The sequence below is a fragment of the Hypanus sabinus genome, chromosome 27 (genome assembly GCF_030144855.1).
Source record: "Hypanus sabinus isolate sHypSab1 chromosome 27, sHypSab1.hap1, whole genome shotgun sequence".
NCBI lineage: Eukaryota > Metazoa > Chordata > Chondrichthyes > Myliobatiformes > Dasyatidae > Hypanus > Hypanus sabinus.
In genome coordinates, this window is record NC_082732.1 from 1192372 (window position 1) to 1211191 (window position 18820).

General features: G+C 44.0%; 1 protein-coding gene across 1 annotated transcript in view; it reads left to right on the top strand.

Moving 5' to 3' along the window:
* Nucleotides 1-18820, top strand: part of LOC132381967 (ephrin type-B receptor 2) — a 468380-nt gene that overhangs the window by 338369 nt on the left and 111191 nt on the right. The window lies entirely within an intron of this gene.

Below are 18820 nucleotides of genomic sequence, written 5' to 3' on the forward strand. Positions count from 1 at the left end.
AACTTCAGACCAATCTTACTTCCTTGTTTTAGTCTGTTGCACTGTGGCTTTAAGCTTGTTTAGTGCTTCTCCAGGTATGTTTGATGTAGGACACAGAAGGTGGGATGAATGCAGTGGAGAGTGGAGAGCTTGAGACGGACGGCAGCAGGGCTGGTGACTTTAGCAATGGGAAAGGGGCCAGTGAAGTGAGGGGCGAGCTTGCAGGAATCCACCTCAAGGGGCAGCTCTCAGGCTGAAAGCCACACACACCGTTCCTGGCGGTAACATGGGGCCTTGGAGCAATGGTGGTCAGCCTGACGCTTGATCCTAGAAGAGGCACAGAGAAGGGCAGAGCGAGTGTGCCTCTACATCCGCTGACAATGGCGGATGAACGCCTCAGCAGATGGAACACCAACCTCCTCCTCCTGGGCAGGAAACAGTGGAGGTTGGTAGCCAAGGCAGCACTCGAAAGGGGACAGACCGATGGATGAGGACAGATGAGAGTTTGTGGTGTACTCGGCCCAGGGTAGCTGCTGACTCCATGTGGAGGGGTTCTGGGAGACCAGACACCGCAATACTGTCTCTAGCTGTTGTTGCCCCGCTCGGTCTGGCTATTGGTCTGTGGGTGGAATCCTGAAGACAGACTCATGGAGGCACCCAGAAAATTATAGAATACCCTCTAGAAGTTGGATGTGAATCAAGAGCCCTGTCTGACATGACATCACAGGTAAACTATACAATTTTAAAACATGTAGTACTAGTAATTTGGCAGTTTCTTTGGCTGAGGGGAGTTTAGGTAAAGGAATGAAGTGGACAGGTGGCCCCTGTTTTTTGAACGTTCGCCTTATGACAGCTCGCTGTTACAGAAGACCTACATTAGTACCTGTTTTCGTTAACCAAAGAAGATTTTTGCTTTTACGAGAAAAGTCACCCGCTTTATACAAGTGTTTACCCCAAGTAAGACTACCATGATCATGAAACCTCTTGCAGGCAGTTATGTGCGCATGCGTGTACGTGCCGATTTTTTTTTCTCCAAATCGATTTTGGCTCGCTGTCTTCCCGAGTTAGATAAGTGAAACTACACCGTACATACAATAATTCTACTTTATATGGCTGTGTCTTTATCATATCATTCCTGTTTTTACTATGTGTTCGAGTTATTTTAGGTTTTAAGTGCCATTTGGTAGGTTGTTTTTTGGGTTTGGGAACGCTCAAAAGTTTTTCCCGTATAAATTAATAGTAATTGCTTCTTTACGACATTTTGGCTTACAAACGGTTTCATAGGAACACTCTACCTTCAGGTAGTGGGGAAAGCCTGTACAGACTTGGAGAAATGATCAGCTACTGTGAGAATGGTGGTATTACCATCTGATGGGGGAAGGTCGGTGACAAAATCCAGGGCAGTGTGGGTTCAGGGTCTCTTGGGGATTGACAGGGGTCGTAACAGACTAGTGGGTGCCCGGTTAGAGTTCTTGCCTTGAGCACAGACAGAGCAGGCTGAGACAAAATTGCGGATGTCATCTCCCATGGAGGACCACCAGAACCCTCAACTGATTGAAGGCCTGAGTACGCTTGGTTCCAGGGTAATAGGATAACCGGGAAGAATGACCCCACTGCAATACCTCTGAGTGGACAGAGCTAGGAACATAAACACGGATAGTGGGGCATTGACTAAGGGCTGCCTTGCTCTGTTGAGCAGCTTGGGCCACGGCTTCAGTGTCCCATTGTGCTGCACCCACGAGACTGTGAGCAGGGAGGATGACATCAGGTTCCTCAGGGGTCTCAGAGGAAGGAAATCTCTGAGGGGGCATCAGGTTTTCCATTCTTGGAAATGGGGCGGAAAGACAGTAAAATTGAATCTTGATAAAAACAGGGACCAATGAGCTTGACGGGAGTTGAGACGCTTGGCAGTATGGATATATTCCAGATTCTTGTGATCAGTCCAGAATTGCACCTTGCCTCCCTCCAGCCAATGCTTCCACTCCTCCAGAGCTAGCTTCATAGCTAGCAGCTCCCGGTTTCCAACATAATATCGCTCTGTGGAAGTGAGGTGGTGAGATGGTGCAGGGGTGTACCTTCTCATCCTTGGCCGAACACTGAGAGAGTACAGCTCCTACACCAATGTCAGACGCATCCACCTCCACAGTGAACTGCTGGTTGGTGTTGGGTTGAATCAGGATGGGAGCAGAGGTGAAATGTTCCTTCAGGTCAGAGAATGTGTTTTCAGCAACAGGGGACCGGGAGAATCTGACAGCCGATGAGGTAAGAGCAGTGAGTGGTGCAGCCGGTGACTGTAATTGAAGCAGCGATAGAAGTTAGAGAAGCCTAAGAAAATTTGCAACTCCCGACAAGTTGGGGTTGGGGTCATTCGACCATCGCCTTGACCTCCTGTTGGTCCATCTGAATCGAACTGCCTGAAATTCCATATTCTAGGAAGGAGACTATTGCAATGAAACTCACATTTTTCAGCCTTCACAAAGAGCTGGTTCTCCAGAAGGCACTGGAGAACTCTGCAGGCATGACCCTGAGAACATCATTTACTAAGGCTTGGAAGACAGTGGAGGCACTGGTGAGACCAAATGGCATGACCAGATACTTGTAATGGCCTGAGGCGGTGTTGAAGGCCGGCTTCCACTTGTCCTCTTTGCGGATGTGGACAAGATGGTAGGTGTTACGGAGATCAAGCTTGGTGAAAACTGAGGCTCCTTCAAATGCCGAGGTCATGAGTGGAAAAGGGTAACTGTTGTTAACAGTGACTTCTTTCAGTCCCCGGTAATCAATACATGGATGCAAGGAGCCGTCCTTCTTTTCAACAAATTAAAAACTGGCACCTGCAAGGGAAGAAGACGGCCGGATGGTTCCTGCAGCCAGAGACTCTTGAATGTACTTATTCATGGCTTCTGTTTCAGGTACGGACAGGGAATACAGGCGGCCCGTTGGGGGAGATGTGCCAGGCAAGAGGTCAATGGTGCAATAATATGGGCGATGAAGCGGTAGGGAAGTGGCCTGGGACTTGATGAACACAGCCTTGAGGTCCATGTATTCAGGAGGGATGGCACTAAGGTTGGGAAATTACTTGGAGGGATCTGGGCTTGGAGACAAGGGGATCTGAGCATGGTGCAGGCAGTGGGAGTGACAGAATGGGATCCAGCCTACCATCTTGTGACTGGCCAGTCAATGTGGGGGTTGTGTCTGACTAACCAGGGATGGCCCTGGAAAATGGGAGCTTGAGGAGAGTCAATAGCATAAAGGGTTAACTGTTCATGATGGTTGCCGGATAAACTGAGACTCACCAGGGCCACGACATAGATGATGTTAGCCAGTCTCTGACCATTCAAGGCATTGGCCATCAATGGTGACTGGAGAGCAGACGTTGGTAATCTCCACTGGGCAGCCAAGCTGGAATTGATTTAAAAAAACCCTCCACACCAGAATCAACCAAGGTGGAGACTGCTCAGTGTTGGATGCCCCACTCTAGAGAAGCAGGTATGAGAGTGAGCGGTGTCGAGGAGTGCCGGACAGGGGTCACACTCACCACTACTCCTCATCCTACTGGTGAGCGCTTGGCTTTTACTGGGCAGGTGAAGATGAAATGGCCTGGTTGGCCACAGTACGGACAGGAGCAGGTGCTGATTCTTCTTTGTCTGTCAGGGCCTTGGGCTCTGGAATGGTAATTGTAGATGGAGGCAAATGGCAGGGCAATGTAGATTAATGAGGAACTTGGAACTCAACTGGTACCCCCTAGGGACCCTCTGGAACCCCTCCCACTGCAGCACTGCTGAAGGCAAACATCAATATGGATGGCCAAATCCACCAGGCTTCAAAGGTGGCAGGAAGGTCCTGGGTGACCAGCTCATCTGTGATGTCTTCAGAGAGGCCATTCAGGAAGGTGTCGTACTGTGCCTCAGAGTTCCAGCCGCTGGAGGTGGCTAGGACCCAGAACTCTGTGGTGTAATCTGACACAGATCTGTGCCCTGGTGCATGTGCAGCATTTCATGGGCAGCCTCTCTCCCATGTTTGGAGCAATCAAACACTTCTCATCGCCTCAGAAAATAAGTGGAAAAAAAACAGGAAATAATCTCTCACCTGACCGGACAGTTGGGTGATGACATCAGCTACCTTGGGTCAGTCACTCAAATGTTACTGGTCGTAATTCAAAAATGAGGGCGTATCTTTTTTCGAGAAAGATAAACCGGCATGGATTAGAATAGAACTAGATAAAATAGGAGAAAACGTACCAGAAGATTTTATATATAAATGGGAATCTAAGTGGATACGGGAAAAGAAAGAATCTCCTATATTAAAACATTTGATTGACTTATGGAATAAGATAAATGTTGATGATGAGACAAAAAAATCTTTATTAGCAAAGAGATCTTTAATTCAAAATAGACTTACTCCTTTTACAATGGACAATCAACTTTTATATAATTGGTTTCAAAAAGGGATTAGATATATAGGAGATTGTTTTGAAGGAGATATATTAATGTCATTTGATCAATTAAAGAATAAATATAAAGTATCAAATAACACTTTTTTTTGTTACTTTCAACTAAGGGCTTATTTAAGAGAAAAATTAGGTCAAACAGTGTTATTACCGAAATCTAATGAAATAGAAATTTTAATTCAAAAAGGAAAGATTAAAAAAATTATATCTTGTATGTATAATTTGATTCAAAAACAGGCAATTAAACAAGGAGTCCGTAAGTCAAGACAAAAATGGGAAAGTGATTTGAATATTAAAATTGAAGAAACAAATTGGTCAAGACTATGTCTTGATAGTATGACAAATACAATAAATGTTTGGTTAAGATTAGTGCAATATAATTTTCTACATCAATTATATATTACACCACAAAAAATAAATAAATTAAATCCAAATTTATCTGATCAGTGTTTCCGATGTAACCAAGAAACTGGTACTTTTTTACATTCTACATGGTCTTGTTCTAAAATTCAACCTTTTTGGACAAATTTAAGACTTTTACTGGAACAAATTACAGGAACACAACTTCCTCATAATCCAATATTACTCTTACTAGGTGATATTGAAGGGATAAAACCGAAACCCAAACTAAATAAATATCAGAAAGAATTCATAAAAATTGCACTGGCAGTAGCCAAAAAGGCTATTGCAGTTACTTGGAAATTGGATACATATTTAAGTATAGATTGTTGGAAGAAAGAAATTTATGGCTGTATTCCATTAGAAAAAATTACTTATAATTTAAGAGATAAATATGAAACATTTCTGAAAATTTGTTGCCCTTATTTACAAAAGACAGGACTAAATATATAGGTGCTCTGAAGATGAACCAATTGGTTACTTGGGGAAAGAAATAACTTTAGTATATATATATTTATTACAAACTCCATGGAGCATGTGGAGATCTTCCAACATCCAGGCACTCTTTCTTTTTTTTTCTTTCTTTCTTTCTCTTTTTTTTCTATAGGGAAGTTCGGGGGAGGGGTTAAGGGGAGGGGGGAAGGGTTATATACATTTTTTTTCTATACTTTACTCTGTAATCACTTAAAAACTCAATAAAAAAAGTTTTCCAAAAAAAAATGAGGGTGCACTGGGAAAGAAAAGAGCTGCAGGTACCGTGCTCACCCGAGTACTTTTCTGGAGAAGGCAGACGGGGCTCTTGAACGGGAAGAGTGAGCGAGAATGCAGAGGGCAGGGCAGAAGGTGCAGTCACAGAATGTTGATGCGTGCTCTGGAACAGCTGGAGTGACTGAGTCTGGGCCACAAAATCAGCTACATTGGCAGAAAGCGACTCCACTGCCCTGAACATGGAGTCCAGCTGGTTCTGGTGTCTCCCCAGCATCACTCCCTGTTGTTCCAGGGCAGCTCTCAGATAACTGGGGGTCTGCCAGACCCATTCTGGCCAGATTGTACTGTCAGGGCACTGGAGCAGGGATCCAATCACAGACCTAGTACTTTGCACACAGTGATATTAATTGAGTAACAAATCCCAATATGCAAACAAATTCAGCATCAAAGTTCAGGACAAGATCAAAACATCCAGAGAAATCCAAAAACCAGAATCAGGAAACAGACAGACTACAGATACAAATACTGCAAAGGCTCAGGAAAATTCACTGGCACAATCTGGCAACATACAGGTGAAAACACAGGACTGAAATACACTGAGCGATAAACAGAGAGGCAGATGATAGGTGAAGCACAATGAGACACTGGTGGCAGCAATACAGGTAATAATGAGAAGCAGATGAGAGACAGAGTACTCAGTGATACAGGGGCCGGAGTGGAGCAGGAGTGGGGACAGGAGCACATGGCAATACAAAACCACAGACTGACAGCTAGTGGGAAACACACAAAAATACAGAGTTCAGCTGGAGATACTGACACTTCAACTACTACCCCCAACCAATTCTGAATCCAAACAGCAATTCGCTGCAGATCCTTCCTAAAATCCACATAGACAACATTCATTTCCCTAACCTCATCAATCGCTCTTACCACCTTGTCAAATAACTCAATCAAGTTGGTAAGGCATGACCTGCCATGGACTAAACATGTTTGCTTTCCCTAATTAGGCCAAGGGTTTCCAAATGCCCATATATCCTAGCTCTAATAATTTTCTCCAGCAATTTCCCTACAACTGTTGTGAAACTCACCATCTATAGTTCCCAGGATTTTCCCTTGTTCCTTTCTTAAATAGAGGTACAAAATTAGCCACTTGATAGTCCTCTGGGACCTCAGATAGAGAGGACACAAAGTTACTGAACGCACCTTTCCTGTACACTGCCCAACACTTCCTTTCTTTGACCTCTAAATGCCTTAACATAATTATGCACTCAGCACTTATCTGCTGGTCCTCCATGTCTTTTTCAGTATTCCTTGGTAAATACTGAAGCGAGACCTCATATTCATTAAGTACCTCACTCACATTCTTTGCATCCGAGCAACTGTTACCCCCTTTTTCCTTGAGTGGTCCCACTCTCTCCCTAGTTTTCCTCTTACTCTTGATGTATGTATAGAATGCCTTGGGATTCACCTTTCTTCTACTTGTCTTTTCATGGCCCCTCCTGGCTTTCCTAATTCCCTTCTTTAGTTATTTTCTGGCTTCTTTATAATTTCATGTGCTTCATTTGATCCTGACTTCCAAAGCTTTACATACTTTTTCTTTTTGACTAAACCCATCACTTCTCTGGACATTCGAGGTTCTGTTATCTTTCCATCCCCATCCTTCCTTCTTACAGGAACACACCTTTCCTGTACACTGTGCAATTGATCCCTCCACATGTCTGATGTGGATTTGCCAGAGAAAATATGTACCCAATTAATGCTTCTCAGTTCCTGACTGATGCCCTTGTAATTTGCCCTACTGCAAATTAAAACTCCCCCACAAAGACCATACCAATCCCTATGTATCACTAGCCTGAAAATTACAGAGAAGTGTTCACCCACTGAAAGTTCATTCTCCTGGCCATGGCTCATCACCCAACTCCAGGTCCAGTATGGCCCCTCCTCTTGTTGGATCATCCCCATATTGATTTAAGAAACCTTCATCTCCATCTAAACCCTTTACACCAAGAAGGTCCCAGTTTATATTAGGGAAGTTGAAATCCTCCATGACAACAGCCCTATTATTTTTACACATTTCCTTAATCTGATTACATATCTGTTGCTCAATGTCCTGGTGATTATTTGGTGGTCTGTAATACAATCCCATCATTGTGATTCCTACTCCTGAGTTCCACTCAAATGGACGTCGTGTTTGACCCCCCCCCCCATTATGTCTCCTCTGAGTGCAACTGTGATATTCTCCCTGATTAGTAGTGTAACCCCACCCCTCTTTTACCTCCTCCTCTATCTTTTCTAAAACTTTGAAAAACTGGTACATCAATCACCCGTTCCTTCTCCTCTCTCAAACAAGTTTCAGTAATGGCTACAACATCGTAGTTCCATATACTGGTCCATGTTCTGAGTTCATCACCCTTACCATAATACTCCTAGCATTAAAGTATGCAAACTTCAAACTATGTGATTCATCATACCTGGTTTTTTTTTTCAATATTGCCTTTCAATTCCTCCTCTAACATCTACCTCTCAGTCCAATCCTTCCCTTTCTGATCTGGGCTTCGGATTTCAGCCCCCTGCAAAACTCGTTTAAACTCACCCAAGTAGCATGAACAGACCTCTCAGCCAGGATTTGGTTCCCCTTGAGTTCAAGTGCGAACCGTTCCTCTTGTACAGGTTATGCCTTCTCCAGAAAAGGTTCTAATGATTCAAGAACTTGAAACCCTGTCCCCAGCACCTTCTACACCGCCACTCATTCATCTGCACTATTTCCCCCATTCATACTGTATCTGCGCTAGCCCGTGGCACAGATTGCAACCTTGGAGGTCCTTCTCTTCAACCGCTTTCCTAACTCTATATACTCACTGCATAGGGCCTCTCCCCCTTTTGTGCCTATGTCATCAGTGCCAATATGCACCACAACCTCTGGCTGATACCCCTCCCCTTGTGAATATCCTGCAGCTGCTCCAGTATGAACCATATCACCCGTGAGGTAACACGCCAGCCTGGTGTCTCTTTTGCGGCCGCAGAATCTCCTTTTTGTCCCCCTATCGAATCCACTATAAGTACTGCACAGCCTGACTACATTTTGCTGTCAAGCCTCAAAGCCGGCCATACTGGCACCAGCCTGGCAGCTGCTGTCATGCTCCCATCCCCCCAGTCATATCCAAAGGTGTATACTTGTTGCAGTGGGGAATGGCCGCAGGAAACCATTCCTGGCAGTCACCCAACATTAGGAGTTTGAAGAGATTTGGTATGTCAACAAAAACACTCTTAAACTTCTATAGATGTACCGTGGAGAGCATTCTGACAAACTGCATCACTGTCTGGTATGGTATGGCGGGGTGGAGAGGGCTATTACACAGGACCAAAAGAAGCTGCAGAAAGTCGTAAATTTAGTTGGCTCCATCTTGGATACTAGCATACAAAATACCCAGGACATCTTCAAGGAGCGGTGTCTCAGAAAGGCAACGTCAATTATTAAGGACCCCCAGAACCCAGGGCATGCCCTTTTTTCTGTTACCTTCCAACTCCAGCTCCAACTGCAGCCAGGGATATTGAATGAAGGTAAAAGGCAGAAGAATTGGGAGTAACACGGAAACAAACTGGGTGAGGTGGCATCTGTAGAAAGGGAAACTGTACTAAGATCATAGGAGCAAATTAGGCCATTTGGCCCATCCAGTCAATCATGCCTTACCTATTATACCTGGCAATCACATTTTCCTGCACTTTCTCCCTGTAACCTTTGATGACCTGACTAGCCAAGAACCTGTCGCCCTCCACTTTACATATACTCAATGACTTGGCCTCTACAGCTGTCCATGGCAATGAATTACACAGATTTACTGGCTAAAGAAGTTCCTGTCATGTCTTATAAATGGACATCCCTTTACTGAGGCTGTGCTCTGTGTTCCTAGGCTCACCCACTATAGGAAACATCCTCTCCACATCTACTCTATGCCTTTCAGTATTTGGTAGGTTTCAATGAGAACACTCCTCATTCTTCTAAACTCCAGCGAGTTAAGGCCCAGAGACATCAAATGCTCCTCACACTTTAACCCTTTAATTCCTGGAATCATTCTCATGATCCTGCTCTGTTCCCTCTACAATGCCAGCACATCTTTTCTTAGGTGAGGGACCCAAAACTGCTCATAATACTCTAAGTATGGTCTGAACATTGCCTTATAAAGCCTCAGATTTACATCCTTGATCTTGTATTTTAGTCCCCTCCAAATAAATGTTAGCATTGCATTTGTCTTCTTTACCACCGAGTCAACCTGCAAGTTAACCTTTAGGGAATCCTGGATGAGGACTTCCAAGTCCCTTTGCATTGCTTGATTCTTGAATTTTCTCCCCATTTAGAAAATGGCCTACACCTTTACTCCTTCTACCGAAGTGCATGACCATACACTTCCTTTCACTATATTTCATCTGCCACTTCTTTACCCATTCTCTAATCTGTTCAAGGCCTTCCATAGTCTGCCTGCTTCCAACTGTGCTGCCCCTTGTGTTATCTCATTGTCAAATCAATACCAAGGTTCCTTGTCATTATGGCCTGCCATGCTGTAAAATTTCGTCAAGGCATCAGCTCCATCACAGACATAAGCCTCTATACCATCAAGGACATCTTCTATGGGCATTGCCTCAAGAAGGAAGCATCCATAATTAAGGACCTTAACCACCTGCGACATACCATCTTCTTATTTCTGCCATGAGGGAGGAAATACAGGATCCTGAAGACTCAGGGAACAGCTTCTTTCTCTCTGCCATCAAATGTCTTACAGTCCATGAACCCATGAACACTGCCTCAGTATTCTTCTATGCACTATTTATCGAGTTAATTATTTTCCGTATTTTTATTGCAACTTGTAGTTATCTTTTATGTCTTTTACTGTACTGCAGCTACAAACCTACAAATTTCACAACATATGTTAGCAATAATAAATCCGATTCTGTTAAGATTTTTGCATTTCCCCCTCCCCCCACTACTTTCAAATCTCTTACTATCTTTCCTTTCAGTTAGTGCTGACGAAGGGTCTCAGCCTGCTGTGTTCCACCAGCATTTTGTGTGTGTTGTTTGCATTTCCAGCATCTGCAGATTTCCTCATGTTTACTGGTTCTGTTTCTGACATTTCTTGCAAGTGGAAAATGCTGCAAAATATCTACCTGGCTGTCACAAACTGGACTGAAATATGTCAAGTGAGTCACAACCATGGTCTTACGCCATCTTGAAGAAAAATTACTTGAATCCCATTCTCTTCATGATTTTGTTACATTTTCCACAAAGTCACATTTCAACAGTCCTCAAAATCTTGCTGCCACTGAATTCTCCAGTCAATGTTAGAAGGTAGAATCTCAATTTGCCCAACTGTGTAGCACAGTGACACAGCTGGTAGAGCAACTACCTTTCATCTCCAGAGTCCTGGGTTCCAACCTGACCATGAGTGCTGTGACCATGCAGTAAACTAGAAACACACGATAAGAAATTCCAAAGTATGTAGAAAGAAAAATAGATGAAAGTTAGTCTCTTAGAAACTTAGACAGGAACATTAATATTGAGAAGTAAAGAAACTGCATTTGCTACCCCTTTGCAGTGCAGGAAGTATTGAGAATGGATAATATGGGGAAAGAGGAGCTTAAATTATGTCAGATCTGCATGTTAACTTCCAGCAGTATATCTGAAATAACACTACAAGACCATAAGACATTGGAGCAGAATTAGGCCATTTAGCCCATCATGTGCTCCACCATTCAATCATGGCTGATCCTTTTTACCCCTCATCGGCCCCAGTTCCCTGCCCTCTCCCCATAGCCTTTGATGCCATGTCCTATCAAGAACCTAAGAAACTCTGCCTTAAATACATCCAACAACCTGGATGCAGCTACAGCTGCTGCAGCTAAAGAAACTTCTCCACATTGCTGTTTAAAATGGATGCTCTTCTAACCTAAGGCTGTGCCATTTTGTCCTAGACTCCCCACCATGGGAAACCTCTTTTCCACATTTACTCTGTCTAGGCCTTTCAACATTTGAAAAGTTTCAATGAGATCCCCCCCCCCCCATCCTTTTAAATTCCAGCAAGTCCAGAGCCAGAGCTATCAAACGTTCCTCGTATGATAACATTTTATTCTAGGAATCATCCTTGTGAACCTCCTGTGGACCCTCTCCAATTCCAGCACATCTTTTCTTAGATGAGGAGCTCAAACTGTTTGCAATACTCAAAGTGAGACCTTACAAAGCCTCACCATCACATCTCTGCTCTTGTATTCCAGACCTCTTGAAATGAATACTAACATTGCATTTGCCTTCCTCACCACCAACTCTGCCTACAAGTTAACCTTTAATGTGTTCTGCACAAGGGCTCCCAAGTCCCTTTGCATCTCAAATTTTAGGATATTCTCCCCATTCTGATAATAGTCTGCACATTTATTTCTACTACCAAAGTGCATGACCATGCATTTTCCAATGTTGTGTTTCATTTGCTACTTTCTTGCCCATTCTCCTAATCTATCTAAGTCCTTCTACAGCCTACCTGTTTCCTCAACACTACCTGCCCCTCCACCAATCTTCATATCATCTGCAAACTTGGCAACAAAGCCATCTATTCCATCATCTAAATCATTGATTCTTAAAAAGAAGCATTCCCAACAGCGACCCTGTGAAACACCACTAGTCACTAGCAGTGAACCAGAAAAAGATCCTTTTATTTCTACTCACTGCCTCCTACCAGCCAGTGCTCAAACCTTGCCAGTAACTTTCCTGTAATACCATGGTCTCTTAACTTGGTAAGCAGCCTCATATGTGGCACCTTGTCAAACTCCTTCTGAAAGTCCAAATATACACAAAGATGACACAAAGATGGGAGGGAGTGTAATGAGTGCGGAGGACATTGAAACCCTGCAGGGGGACATAGATAGGCTGAGTGATTGGGCAGACATTTGGCAGATGAAATATAATACTGGCAACTTTGGCAGGAAAAATAATAGAGCAAGTTATTATCTAAATGGAGAGAAACTGGAAAGTGCTTCTGTGCAAAGGGATCTGGGGGTCCTGGTGCAGGAAATACAAAAAGTTAGTATGCAAGTGGTGCAGATGGTCAAGAAGGCCAATGAAATGCTGGCTTTTATTGCTAGGGGGATGGAGTACAAGAACAGGGAGGTCTTACTGCAGTTGTACCGGGTATTAGTGAGACCACACCTGGAGTACTGCGTGCAGTTCTGGTGTCCATATTTAAGAAAGGACATACTGGCTCTCGAGGCAGTGCAGAGAAGGTTCACTAGGTTAATTCCGGAGATGGGTGGGTTGATATATGATGAGAGGTTGAGTAGATTGGGACTCTGCTCATTGGAGTTCCAAAGAATGAGAGGCGATCTTATTGAAACATATAAGATTGTGAAGGGGCTTGATCGGGTGGATGCGGGGAGAATGTTCCCAATGATGGGTGAAACTAGGACTAGGGGGCATAATCTTAAAATAAGGGGATGCCGTTCCAGGACTGAGATGAGGAGAAATTTCTTCACTCAGAGGATAGTGGGGCTGTGGAATTTACTGCCCCAGAGAGCTGTGGAAGCTACTACACTCAATAAATTCAAAACGGAGATAGACATTTTCCTGGATAAAAATGGCATTAGGGGATACAGTGAGCGAGCAGGTAAGTGGACATGAGGCTAGGTTTAGATCAGCCATGTGATCTCCTGAACCAGTTTTCGATAGCCTGGAATTTTCCAGATTTTTTTCTCCTCAATTGGCAAATCATTTTTTGTTTCCCCGGGTGATCACATGGGTTTGGGCGGGATGAATAATAAAACAAAATGGGCGGCATGGTGCCCTGTTGGTTGGCACTGTTGCCTTGTGGGATTCGGTGAAAACTAGAGTTATGATTGGATCAGCCATGATCTTGTTGAATGGCGGAGCAGGCTTGAGGGGCCAATTGGCCTACTCCTGCTCCTATCTCTTATGTTCTTATACAACATCCACTGCAACCTCTTCATCTATCCAACTTGTAATCTCCTCAAAGAATTCCAATAGGTTCATCAGGAAGATTTTCACTTAACGAAACCATGCTGACTTTGTCCTGTCTTGTCCTGTGCCATCAGGTACTCCATGACCTCATCCTTAATATCTCCAACATCTTCCCAAAGACTGAGGTCAGGCTAACTGGTCTATAATTTCCTTTTTGCTGCCTCCCTCCTTTCTTAAAGAGTGGAGTGACATTTGCAATTTTCCGGTCCTCTGGCACCATGTCAGAGCCCAATGATTTTTGAAAGATCATTACTAACGCCTCCACAATCTCTATTGCTATCTCTTTCAGAACCCCAGGGTGCAGCTCATCTGGTCCGGGTGACTTTCAGCTTTTTTAGTACCTTCTCCCTTGTGGTAGTAGCACTTCTCTTCCCTCACACCCTTACATCTTGTACATTGCTAGTGTCTTCCACAGTGAAGACTGATGCAAAATGGGTGGCATGGTTAGCAGAATTAAATTTCAGTGCCAGCGACCCAGTTTCAAAAGACCACTGTCTGCAAGGACTTTATATGTGCTTGCCATGAGTTGGTTTCCTCTGGGTGCTCTGGTTTCCTCCTGCATTCCAAAGACACACAGGTTAGTAGGTCATATGGATACAAATGGCCACACCGGCCCATTGGGTCAAAAGGGCCTATTATCATGTTGTATCTTTTAATTTAAAAAGTTAACCACTCCATTCAGAATCTCCCTATTTAATAGTTACCCTGCATTTCTATATTTTGGGCTTAAGTGGATGATGTAAGCTTTTTTTCACATGGTATTCTGTCTGCCACGGCTTTGCCTTCAGGTGATGATAACCCCCGAAGCCTCTCTGCATTATCGTCACAGTCTATTCTGCTTTTCACCTCCGTATCAACATCAGATATGGACATAATAAACCTCTGAAGCCTTTCTCATTGCCATCACAGTCTATTCTGCTACTCACCTCCATATCAACATATTACACTTCAAATGTGGACATATTTCACTTGAGCCTGCATCTAAATTGTTGATACCAGTGTGACAGGACTGGTCCCTGTGGCACTAGGTCAGGGGTCGGCAACCATTACCACTGAAAGAGCCATATGGACCCATTTCCCACAGAAAAGAAAACACTGGGAGCCACAAAACCCATTTGACATTTAAAATGAAATAACACTGCATACAACATTTTTTTTTGCCTTTATGCTATGTATAAACAAACTATAATGTGTTGCATTTATGAAATTGATGAGCTCCTGCAGAGAAAACGAAATTACATTTCTGCATGCAACAAAAACATTTTGAACTCCGAAAAAAAGACGTTGGGTTGAAGGTTACTCCATAGTTAGCCTACCTTAGATCAAAAAATTAAAAGAAATCGCGCACTGGCGGGTGTCAGGGATTGGCAGTGGTGACGTATATTAATAGCGATAAAAAACACGTTGTGGCGGTGTGCTACACACAGCGCTAAAATAACGACACTGCAGTCAAAGATAACTCTATTCGAACTAAACAGCCTTGCTTTAAAGCCTCCCTCAACCCTCCCCCCGTGGGCGCGGATGCTCCAAAAGACACATACTCACAAACCCCCGTAGGCTATCTCCCTTAGCCAGAACGGTGGCTAATTGTGAGCCGGTTCGGATGTGCCAGGAAATGGGGTCGCCACAACGTTTTATTTAGATTGTACAAGATCACCATAATCTTCAAATTTTGAATTACATTTCAAAAACTAACAAACCACGGGGAGCCGCAGCACAGACATGAAAGAGTCGCATGCGGCTCCGGAGCCGCGGGTTGCCGACCCCTGCACAAGGTTATCTGAAAATCAGCTGAATATTCCTACCAGCTGTTTGCTGTAACTGAACATGGAAGATAAAACAGTGCAGACCATGATGTCTGTGTCAGAGTAATCAAACTAGTAACTAAACTACTCATTCCTGCCTATGTACTGTCCCTATCCTTCCATTCTCTGTACATTGGCAAACCTATCTTAGAGCCTCCTAAATGCCTGCATCATATTTGCACCCTTAACCCTGTAGTGTATTACAGGCACCCACCACTGTGTGTGACAACTCGCCACACATATCCACTTGGAACTTACCCCTCTCAACTTAAATGCAAGCCTGTTATTAGTCATTTTGACCCTGGGAGAAAAGATTCTGTCATAGCCTTATACATTGATATCAGGTTTCCCCTCAGTCTCAGTTGCTGCAGAGAAAACATCCCAATTTTGCCCAAACTGACCCTTATAGTACATATTCTCAAACCCAGGCAGCATTCTTGAAAACGTCTCTTTGCAGTAAGTCTCCAGGAAGGTGACAACATGTTTGATCACAGCAGCTTCTATGGGGTCAACCAAAGGTCTTACTGCCTTTTTTAAATATATTTTTTATGATCCTAAGACCCTACTGGACATTAAGAACTTGGAGTACTCAGGTCTACCACATCAGCAAGTTGCTTGTTGGCAGACAAACTGAAGGAGCTGGACTTGGTGCTGCCTGCATCAGAGAATTGTCAGCTCACGAAGGAGGAGTGAAGTCTAAAGCAAGTGATTGTCTTAGTTGCTTTCCTTATGATCTCAAGACCCCTGTTGGACTTTGTTAATGTGGAATGTTGCAAGTCCAATTCACTGATTCATTGGTGATGGCAGCAGAGGATGACAAGGGAGCTGCATGGCCTTGGTCATAGCAAGGACTAGGCCTCAAGCCGCCGTGTTCCCTGTTTACAGCCACCCAGGAGAGAGGTGTCAGGGTCAGTGTGCTCCACCAGAGGCAGTGTAGCGCATCATTGAAGCTGGAGCTGGTGTTGCCCCTAGTGTTTACTTAGCAGAAAACAAGTCATATTGTGTTCAACTGCAGATTGCTGCAACGTTCATGGACTTAGGGTCTTGGATAGTATATTTTTTTCTGTGGCTGTGTTTTACTGAGATCTTATATGTGCATGCTAGCTTCTATGCGCTATTTGTGCTTTGTGCTGTGTGTGACTGTTGGTACTGTGGTTTGCACCTTAGCCCTGGTGTAGTGCTGTATCATTTGATCATGTTCATGTATGGTTGAATGACGATTAAACTTGAACTTTTTGAACGGCAAAGCCTTGACATCTCCCTATAATGGTGCAGCCAGAATTAAATGCAATACTCCAGATGCTGCTTAATCGGTTTTAGAGAATTTGCTGTACATGACGTGGAACCCTGTGTATTAGGGAACCAGGCAGGGAGCCTTCATTCAACTGTGACTGATTCCCTAGTTTTACAGTCCTATTACTGTAATTCTTCATCCAAATCCCAGTCTCATCTCTCCCTTTCCAGCCTCCTACACAGTCGTGAAGCTCAAAGTAAATTCATGGCACAACATTTCTTCTTCTGAATTCTTTCAACAATAATTCAGTAGCTTCAGATAATCAGCATACATACAAAGTTCATTTCAGATTTCAGCTTTAACTTTTGGTAATTTAGATAATTATTCTCATTTCTCTATATACACCTCCTGTGAATAGGTATCTTCTTTGTTTACTTAACAAAGAAACAGTGCACACACTGAAAATCCAATACAAAAGCAAAAGTAATTACTAAGCTCCGACCTCCTGAGCCTTGATACCTCCCTGTACAACTGGATCCATGCAGACCCCAGTTAGTATGGATTGGAAACAACATCTCCACAAACATCATCACCTAAAACCTCTATAGATTCAAGATTCAAAAACTTTATTGTCAATCCAACCATACATCAGCTCTGCAGGGCAGAATGAGACAGCGTTTCCCAGGGGCAAGTGCAATCATAACATAACAAACGCAACAAATAGTAAACACAACAATAAATAGTAAAACACAACAGCCACGTGTCGGTTAAAATCAAGTTATAAGTGTCCGGTGCAAGTTAAAAGTGTCCAAAGCAGAGCCAGGTAGAGCAGCTATTTAGCAGTCTGACTGAGTGTGAGACGAAGCTGTTTAGTAGCCTTGTGGTTTTTGTTTTGATGCTCCTGTATCGTTTGCCTGATGGCAGAAGAACAAACAGTTTATGAAGAGGGTGTGAGGGGTCTTTAATGATGTACCGTGTCTGCTGGAGGCATCAACTCTGAAAGAGGTCTTGGATAGGTAGGGAGACCCCAATAACCTTCTCTGCTCCCCTAACCACACTCTGCAAGGCTTTTTTGTCGGCAGCACTGCAGCTGGAGTACCAGGTTGTGATGCAAAAGGTCAGCACACTCTCAACCACGCCTCTGTAGAATGTGGTTAAGATGTTAGTGGGGAGTGGTGCTTGTTTAAGTTTCCTCAGAAAGTGCAATCTCTGCTGGGCCCATTTCACAATCCCAGTAGTGTTCCTGGACCAGGTGAGATTGTCCGAGATTTGCACCCCAAGGAACTTGAAGTTTTCACTCTCTCCACTGTGGAGCCGCTGATACTGAGGGGTGTGTGCTCAGGCTGAGACCGTCTAAAATCGACGATCATCTCCTTGGTTTTGGTGACATTAAGCATCAAGTTGTCACTGCACCAGCTCTCTAGGTGTTTGACCTCTTCCTTGTACATTGTTTCATCATTTTTGCTGATGAGCCCCACCACTGTGGTATCATCAGCAAATTTAATGATTAGGTTCCCCTTGAATCTGGCTGCACAGTCATGTGTTACCAGTGTAAACAGCAGTGGGCTAAGCACAGCCTTGTGGGGATCCAGTGCTCAGTGTGATGGAGTCAGAGATGTTCCTGCCAACACAGACTGACTGTGGTCTCTCTGTCAAGAAATCCAGAATCCAGCGACACATGGCAGTGTTAAGGCCAAGCAGCGACAGTTTCTCCACTAGTCTCTGCGTGATGATGGTATTGAACGCTGAACTGAAATCAATATACAGGATTCTGGCATAAGTGTCTTTATTGTCCAAGTGAAAGAGAACTGTGTGCAGTGTGGTGGATATTGCGTCCTCCGTAGAGCGATTTGGACGATAAGCAAACTGTAGAGGATCCGGCGATGAGGGGAGGCTGGCTGTGATATGAGGTTTGACAAGCCGTTCAAAACATTTCATCACTATGGGGGTCAAGGCGATGGGACGGTAATCATTCAGACAGGCTACAACTGATTTCTTTGCTACAGGGATGATTGTGGAGGTTTTGAAGCATCTGGGGGCAATGGCTTGACTAAGGGAGATGTTGAAAATGGCTGTCAGGACATCTGCTAATACATCAACACATTCCTTGAGCACACGTACGGGGATGTTGTCGGGACCTCCCGCTTTTCGTGGCTTTTGATTACCACGTGCGGTGAAGGTTTTCATCACAATGACATCCTCCATGCATTTGGCTCTGTAGCTGATTACTGCCT